General features: G+C 43.0%; 1 non-coding gene across 1 annotated transcript; it reads right to left on the reverse strand.

The window, feature by feature from the left end:
- Positions 1-8632: 8632 nt before the first annotated feature.
- LOC114637319 lies at positions 8633-8738 on the reverse strand. The gene has a single exon (XR_003713743.1). It is a non-coding gene; the product is annotated as a U6 spliceosomal RNA (small nuclear RNA).
- Between the last annotated feature and the right edge of the window lie 59 nt (positions 8739-8797).

Consider the following 8797-nt stretch of genomic DNA (forward strand, 5'->3'; position numbering starts at 1 on the left):
ATGACTTACCCAGTTCCTTTCTGGTTAAAGCTAAAGCCCATTCCACAGAGGAGAGTTCACATTTGGTACTGTAAGCCTAGTCAAAAGCATGCAGCTAAGGATGATGTAAGCTCTTACAGGATGCTCATGCCTGCATTCACCTACACCAGCATTGTCTCTCACAACAATAAGAAAACAAAATTAAAGTGCATAAGCAACTCATTTGTTGTTTGGTCGAGCTTTTAGCTGCTATGTCCAGGTAGGGACTAGACTAGAGCCTGGATTATAGAATTGTTGGGTTTATAACTTAGCCCACTGTCATAGTGTAGCAGGAGACTGGAGAAAACAGTATCAAGATCAACACATGAAAGACAAAAAACAAAAGCACTGGAAACCCTTGCCCACATGCAACAAACAGAACATGCTCAAGAAAGCCCATGAACTTGGAAGGCAAGAGTATCTCTGTGAGTTTGAGGCCAGTCTGGTCTACATAGCAAGTTGCAGGACAAACAGAACTACACAGGAAAAAGAAAAAGGCCAAGATATAAAAATGTAGGGAAGTAGGAACAATACTAATGACCTCTAAAGAATCATGAGCCTCGTGGCTTAGCACTTCTGAGTACATATTTTCCTCTCAGCTCACAGAGCTCTGGCCATCCTGGACTTGCTTTGTAATCATGGCTGGCCTTCAACTCAGAGATCTGCCTGCCTCTGCCTCCTGAGTGCTGGGATTAAAGGCATGTGCCACTATGCCCAGCTTGCTTTTTCTTTCTTTTTATGCATGTTTTGACTGCATGTATGTCTGTACCACATGCATGCAGTTTCTGCAGAGGCCAGAAGAACGTTGTCTACCGGAGTTACAAATGGTTGTAAGCTGCCATGTAAGTGCTGGGAATTGAACCCGAGTCCTCTAATAGAGCAGCCAGTGCTATTAATCACAGAGCCATCTCAATCTTCCTTTTCTTTATAAACTTACTTTCTCTTTTTGTCTCTTTATATATGTATATGTTGAGTTTGTAGTGTTTGGATGGTGTATGTTTGTATGTGTGTATAGATGCACCATACCTATGGGAGTACCAGAGGTAGGTAGCAGTGTCTTCCACTATTTGAGGTACGATTTCTCCCAGAATCTGGAATGTGCATTTTTTTTCTACTGGGCTGGTAACCAGCAAGCCCAGGCAATCTCCCTCTCCCTACATCATCAGTGCTGGGATCACAGATTCGAGCAAGCCGACATCTGGTTTGTTACATGTATGATGGGACTCAAATTCTGGTCTTCTTGCTGACACAGAAAGTGCTCTTAACCACTAAGCCATCATCCAGCCCCAGACTGTTTATTTCTAACCATATGTCTTAGGTGCAATTCTCTGTCTTGGAACAGTAGACCCTGGAAACCTCGGTGGGTGTCCTCACAACGCTGATCCACACCTGAAACAATGTGTTAGTGGTATTGGGAAGTGTGGCCTTTCTGAGTTAACTAGAAACAAATGAGGTCATCAGAGTATGCATGATAGCTTGTGGCTTCATAAGAGGAAGAAGAGAGAACCCAGCTGGCACACTTAGTGTCTCACCATGCAGTTCCATTCTGCCACAGAGTTGTAAGACATTCTTCACTCGATGTTGCACCTTGCTCCTAGACCTCTCAGTCACCACAGTGGAGAATTCAATGAGCCTCTATACTTAAAAAAAAAATTATGTCTGTCTGTCTGTCTGTTATCTATCTATCATCTATCTGTCTGTCTGTCTATCTATCTATCTATCTATCTAAGCTCAGTGTACAATTTATTTTCAGGAATTGATTCTCCTTCACTGTGTGAGTTCCAGGGATCAAACTGAAGTTATGAGGCTTGATGGCAGGCACCCTTACCTGATGAATTATCTAACTGACCCCCTCTTTCCAAAATTCTGCTCCCAAACCCTTTGTCATAGCAACTAAAATGATCTTAGACAGGCAATGTGGCTAGGAGTTTGATTGCGAGTTGGGAGAGGCTGTTGGGCAGATGAGTAACTGTACTGGACAGAGGGAGCCAGGCTTCCTGCAGTCGGAGAATGGAGATTCTGGGATAATTTTGGTGCTTGGTTAGTATTAGATTATTTTGGCTGGTTTAATATCATCTTGACACAAGCTAGAGACATCTGAAAGAAGAAAATGCCTGCGTAAGATCCTGCTGTAAGGCATTTTCTTAATTAGTGAGTGATTGGGGGAGGCATTGTGGGTTGTGTCTCCCCTGGGCTGGTGGTCCTGGGTTCTATAAGAAAGCAGGCTAAGCAAGCCATGAAGAGCAAGCCAATAAGCTGCACTCCTCTTCTGCATTGGCTTCTGTTCCAGGATTTTTGGTTTTTTTTTTTTTTTTCGAGACAGGGTTTCTCTATGTAGCCCTGACTGTCCTAGAACTCACTCTGTAGACCAGGCTGGCCTCGAACTCAGAAATCCGCCTGCCTCTGCCTCCCAAGTGCTGGGATTAAAGGCATGCGCCACCACTGTCCGGCTGCTTCCAGGATCTTACCCTGTTTGAGTTCCTATCCTGACATTCTTCAATGATGGATTACAATATGGAAGTATAAGCCAAATAAACCCTTTCTTTCCCAACTTACTTTTTTTTTGTAATGGGACTTCATCACAGCAATAGAAACCATAACTAAAACAAAGGTATTTTGTTGTTGTTTTGGAATTTTTTTTTTGTTGTGTTGATTGTTTTGTTTCTTTGTTTTGTTTTTGTTTTTTTTGGTTTTGTTTTGTTGTTTGTTTGTTTGTTTGTTTGAGACAGGGTCTCTCTGTAGCCCTGGCTATCCTGGAACTTACTACATAGACCAGGGTGGCCTCAGACTCAGGAGATCCTCTTGCATCTACCTCTCACGTGCTGGAATTTGTTGTTTTTATGAGACAAGGTCTTGGTATCTAGCTCAGACTGGCCTTACACTTGCAACAGCCTCCTGCCTTGTCTCCCATGTGCTAAGATTAAAGGCAAGTGCTACTTATTCTGACTGAGTTATAAGTATTCAGTCAAGCTTTTATCATTTAAACTTTTATTATCATTACTATAATTATTATTACTGAGAATGTATATGATATGTTTGTGTGCATGCATATGCCACAGTGTATGTGTGGAGGTCAGAGAACAAATTTGTGAAGTTCTCTTTTTTTTTTTTACCTTCACATGATATATTAGTTTTCTGTTGTGACAAAACACCATGACCAAGGCAAAGTATCAGAGAATGAACCTATTTTGGCTCATAGTTCCAGAGAGAAAGAGTATGGGAAGTATAACAGCAAGCAAGAGGCATGGCGGCAAAAGCAAGAAGCTGAGAGGTTACATCAAGTGTAAAAACAAAGCACTGAGAGGAACATGATAGGAGGCTTTAAATTCTCAAAGCCTGCCCCCAGTGTCATACTCCGTCCTTTTCTACACATAAACCTCCCCCAGATAATGCCTCTGGAAAACAAATGTTCAAATATCAGAACCTATAAGGGAACATTTTTCATTGAAATAACCACACACAGCTTCCAACGGTGGAATTTGGATATTCAGATGTATTAGTTACTTTTCTATTGCTGTGATAAAGCACCATGGTGTATGGCTATTGGCTTTTAAAACCTGGAAGCCTTCCCCTAGTGGTACATCTTACCAATGAGGCCACATCTTCTCAAACAATTCCGTTAACTGATTGAGTATTCAAATATATGAGCCTATGGCACCGTTCTCATTCAAACCATCTCTGTCTCTGTCTGTCTCTGTCTCTCTGTCTCTGTCTCTCTGTCTTTCTCTGTCTCTCTGTCTGTCTCTGTCTGTCTCTTTCTCTCTCTCTCTCTCTCTCTGTGTGTGTGTGTGTGTGTGTGTGTGTGTGTGTTAGTTAAATGGCAGAGTGTCTTAGGCCATAAAGAGCTGGTACCTTCCATTTTGCTTAGATGCTAAGCACAACAACTGCCACTGAAATTTCGAAAGTCTAGATATTCCAGAACTCAAGCTTCAGTCTCTGTGCTCTTAACAGCTTATGATTCTGATTATTATAATAAGCCAGCTGGCATTTGGGGTCAAACTAAAAAAGGATCAGTGTATCCAGGAACAACATGAAGAACCTACAAAAAGGAAGGGGCTTTAAGGCAGGGATGGGTGCTTTAAGGCAGGGATGGGTGCTTTTAATCAGGAAGAAAAGCCGCATATGAGCAGGAGGGAGACAATACAGGGGAGTGAGAGAAGAAACACCTCATGTAAATAATACATTAAATCAATTTATCTTGAAATAGTAACAACAGCAGGTCACACCTTTGAGGTTGGGAGCCTGGTAGTTGCTCAGTCCTTGAGACTAGATGCCTCAGCAGTTGTAGTAATTCACAGTGTCTATCATTTTCATGCTGGAGAAGTTGACAACATAGTGACTGCCAAATGCACAGGAGTGGGTGCCTCAGCAATCCCAAGAAAGCTTGGAGGGTTCCTGGAGAGTCAACCCACAGTGGAAGCACGGCAATGCTGGTTCTGACATCAGTGAAGGAACTGTCATCAGTAACAGCCGCAGCAGGGTACATACATGAACTCACTGATGAGAGGGTTTAAGCAGACAAAAGAATAATCTTAATTCTGCCCTACACCATTTATCTGGCTGCCTGCAAACTGGTGCATCTTTCCACATTGACTAATGCAATTAGGACAATTTCTCGACTGACTCTCCTAGCCAGGTGATTCTAATTTGTAGTGAGATGACATTAAAGCCAACCTTCATATTATTACTTTATATGATATGATGCATATCTGTGGATATGGACACGCATGTGACATGGTGCAAATGTGGAGGCCAGAGGCCAACTTTTTATATATATATATAATTTTTTATTATTTATTTATTTACATTTCAAATGTCCCTTTTCCTGGTCTCCCCTCTGCAAACCCCCTCCCTCTCCTCATCCCATTTGCCTCTAAGAGGGTGCTCCCCGACTTACCCATCTACTCCCGGCTCACCCCTCCAGCATACCCCTTCAATGGAGCAACAAGCCTCTACAGGACCAAAGGCCTCCTCTCCCATTGATGCCAGATAAGGCCGTCGTCTGCTATATATGTTGTGAAAGCCATGAACCCACCCGTGTATACTTTTCGGTTGATGGTGTAGTCCCTGGGAGCTCTGTGGGGTCCAGTAAGTTGATATTGTTGTTCTCCCTATGGAGTCGCATTCCATTCAGCTCCTTCAGTCCTTCCCCTAACTCTTCCACTGGGGGCCCTAGGTTCATTCTGATGGTTGGCTGTGAGTATTTGCATTTGTACTGGTCAGGTGCTGGCAGAGCTTCTCAGGGAACAGCCATACCAGGTTCCTGTCTGCAAGTGCTTCATGGCAACAGCAATAGTGTCAGGGTTTGGTGTCTGCAGATGAGATGGATCTGAAGATGGGGTGGTCTCTCTGGATGGCTTTTCCTTCAGTCTCTGTTCCATTTTGGTCCCTTTGTTTCCTTTAAACAGGAACAGTTCTAGGTTAAAAATGGAGATGGGTGGGTAGCCTCATCCCTCCCACTGAAGGCCGTGTAGACTCTTCAGGCTCCATCTCCCTGCTGTTTTGGCTAATATCATCCCCACTGGGTCCTGGGAGCCTCTCAAATCCATGGCATCTGGGACTCTGTAGTGGTTTATCCTCTGTTCCCCACACCCCACTGCTACTTATTTCTATTAATTCTCCTGACCCTCTGGACTTCTCTCCTGTCTCTTCTCATACCTGGTCCTGCCACCCCCTTTTCCCTCCCCTCCCCTCACTTACCCAGATCCCTCCCTCCCTCTGCATCTATGATTATTTTGTTCCCCATGCTAAGTGGGATTGAAGAATCCACACTTTGGCCTGCCTTCTTGTTACACTTCATATTGTCTGTGAGTTGTATCATGAGTATTCTGAGCTTTGGGGCTAATATCCGTTTATCAGTGAGTATATACCATGTATGTCTTTTGGGTTTGGGTTACCTGACTCTAGATGATATTTTCTAGTTCCATCCATTTGCCTGCAAAATTCATGAAGTCATCATTTTTAATAGCTGAGTAATATCCCACTGTGTAAATGTACCACATTTTCTGTATTCATTCTTCCATTGAGAGACATCTAAGTTGTTTCCAGCTTCTGGCTATTATAAATAAGGCTGTTATTAACATAGTGGAGCATGTGTCCTTTTTATATGTTGGAGCATCTTTTGGATATATGCCTATGTCTTTTTATTTGGAAATTAAGTCCATTGATGTTGAGAGATATTAAAGACCAATGATTGTTGGTTCCTGTTTTGTTGTTAGAGGTGGTATTATGTTTTTGTGGTTTTCTTCTTTTAGATTTGTTGTGAAATGATTCATTTCTTGGTTTTCCTTCGGTGTAGCTTCCCTCCTTGTGTTGGAGTTTTCCTTCTATTATACTCTGTAGGGCTGGATTAGTGGGAAGATATTGTTTAAATTTGGTTTTGTCATGGAATATCTTGGTTTCTCCATCTATGGTGATTGAGAGTTTTGCTGAGTATAGTAGCCAGGGCTGGCATTTATGATTTTTTAAGATTGGCAAGACATCTGTCCAAGATCTTCTGGCTGTTAGAGCCTCTGTTGAGAAGTCTGATGTAATTCTGATAGCTCTGCTTTAAATGTTACTTGGCTTTTTTCCCTTACCACTTTTAATATTCTTTGTTCTGTGCATTTAGTGTTTTGATTATTATGTGACTGGAGGAATTTCTTTATTAGTCCAATCTATTTGGTGTTTTGTAGGTTTCTTGTACGTTTATGGCCATCTCTTTCCTTAGGTTAGGGAAGTTTTTGAGTATGATTTTGTTGAAGATGTTTTCTGGCCCTTTGAATTGAGAATCTTTACTCTCTTCTATTTCTATTATTCTTAGGTTTTCATGGTGTCCTAAATTTCCTAGATGGTTTGGGTTAGGAGCTTCTTGCACTCTGTATTTTCTTTGATTGTTGTGTCAATGTCTTCTATATATCTTCTATGGTATCTTCTACACCTGAGATTCTCTCTTCTTTCCTCTGTATTCTTTTTTTGTTTTGTTTTCAAGACAGGGTTTCTCTGTGTAGCCCTGGCTATCCTGGAACTCACTCTGTAGACCAGGCTGGCCTCGAACTCAGAAATCTGCCTGCCTCTGCCTCCCAAGTGCTGGGACTAAAGGTGTGCGCCACCACTGCCCAGCTTATCTTCTGTATTCTGTTGGTGATGGTTTCGTCTATGACTCCTGATCTCTTTCCTAGGTTTTCCATCTCCAGAGTTGTCTCACTTTGTGATTTCTTTAATGGTTTTATTTCCATTTTTAGATCCTGGATGGTTTTGTTCAATCCTTCACCTGTTTGGTTGTATTTTCCTGTATCTCTTTAAGGTATTTGTGTTTCCTCTTTAAGGGTTTCTGCCTGTTTTTCTGTGTACTCCTGTATTTCTTTAAGGGAGTTATGTCTTCCTTAAGGTCCTCTATCATCTTCATGATATGGGATTCTAAGTCAGAATCTTGCTTTTCAGTCATGTTAGGGTATTCAGGATTTGCGGTGGTGGGAGAACTGGGTTCTGATGGTGCCAAGTAACATTGGTTTCTGTTGCTGTCATGGAGTCTGCAGCTCCCCATCTATGAGTCTGGTTATAACAGACTTCCTGTGAGCCTGATTCATAAAGGACCTACTGAAAGTCAAGCTGTTTATGGGTGTGGGAGGACTCTGGAGCACCTACTCTGTCCCCAGGCACAGCTGTGGACCAGAAGGATGATGTGTCTCTGGCAAGGCAGATAGGTCCTGCTTCTTCTGGAATCTGTGGGGGTCCCAGTTAGGTCAGGTATTGGGACAGGAGGGGCTCACCTGTAAGACTGATTGTGACAGATCTACTGAGAGTCAAGCTGTCTCTGTGTGCAGGACAGGGTCTGGAGTGCTGGCTCTGCCTCTCGCAGAGTTGTGGGATGGAAGCCAGAGGCCAAGTTTTAAGAGTCATGTCTTCTAACTGCTGTGACTCTGGGGATGGACTCACGTCATCAGGCTTATTCTGCAATTGTTGTACCCACTGACCCATCTTGCCAGTCCTTGCCAGTTTTTCAGGGAAAGGGAGGTTTCATACTGTAACCCAGACTGGCCTAGAAACAGATATAGAGAGGTCATCTTTTCTCACCTTCAAGAGTGCTTGGATTACAGGTGCGTTCCACTGGTCTGCCTTCACATTTTTGTCAAATTCAAAAGAAACTCTGGACAAATGGCTATCTGCGTTGCCTATGCGCATACCAAAGTGCATGCTGGCCTCCAGGTTCTCTCAGCATCACAAATGCCTGTTCAGGTGTCCATGCTGGCATCCTGGCTCTTCTCACCTCTTCTCACCCTGCCTCTTACCCTCAGTTTCTCCAGCTTATGGCTTCCCTCCAGTTTCGCTTCATTCCCTTTATGAACTTTCTTGGTCCCCCCATCTCTCTTTTGTCTTTCTCTCTTAGCTCCTCTTTTCTTGCTCTTCTCTCTCTGTCTCCTTTGCCTGAAATCTTCTTTCTCTTGCTTCCCACTCCCTCTCCTCTCATTGGCCAAGTTTAGTCTGTGGGCCCTGTTCAACCTAGTAGTTCTCCTGTTCTGGACTCTTCCAGATGCCTCTGGCTATAGTCCCCCTCCCTCATCTCTGTAATAAAAACCTTCCCCTCAATTATACTTTGGAGAGGTCATGTCCTCAGTTTATACAAATTTTCCTTGTAAATATGGAATGCTTAATGAATTTTTAGATGATCCTTGCTTGCAGGGCCCATGCTAATCTTTGTATCATTCTAATTTTAGTTCATGTGCTGCTGAAACAAGCAACAGACTGTGAGTGAGTGAGTGAGTGAGCGAGTGAGTGAGTGAGCGAGTGAGTGAGTGAG

The sequence above is a fragment of the Grammomys surdaster genome, unplaced genomic scaffold (genome assembly GCF_004785775.1).
Source record: "Grammomys surdaster isolate TR1022 unplaced genomic scaffold, NIH_TR_1.0 125271, whole genome shotgun sequence".
NCBI lineage: Eukaryota > Metazoa > Chordata > Mammalia > Rodentia > Muridae > Grammomys > Grammomys surdaster.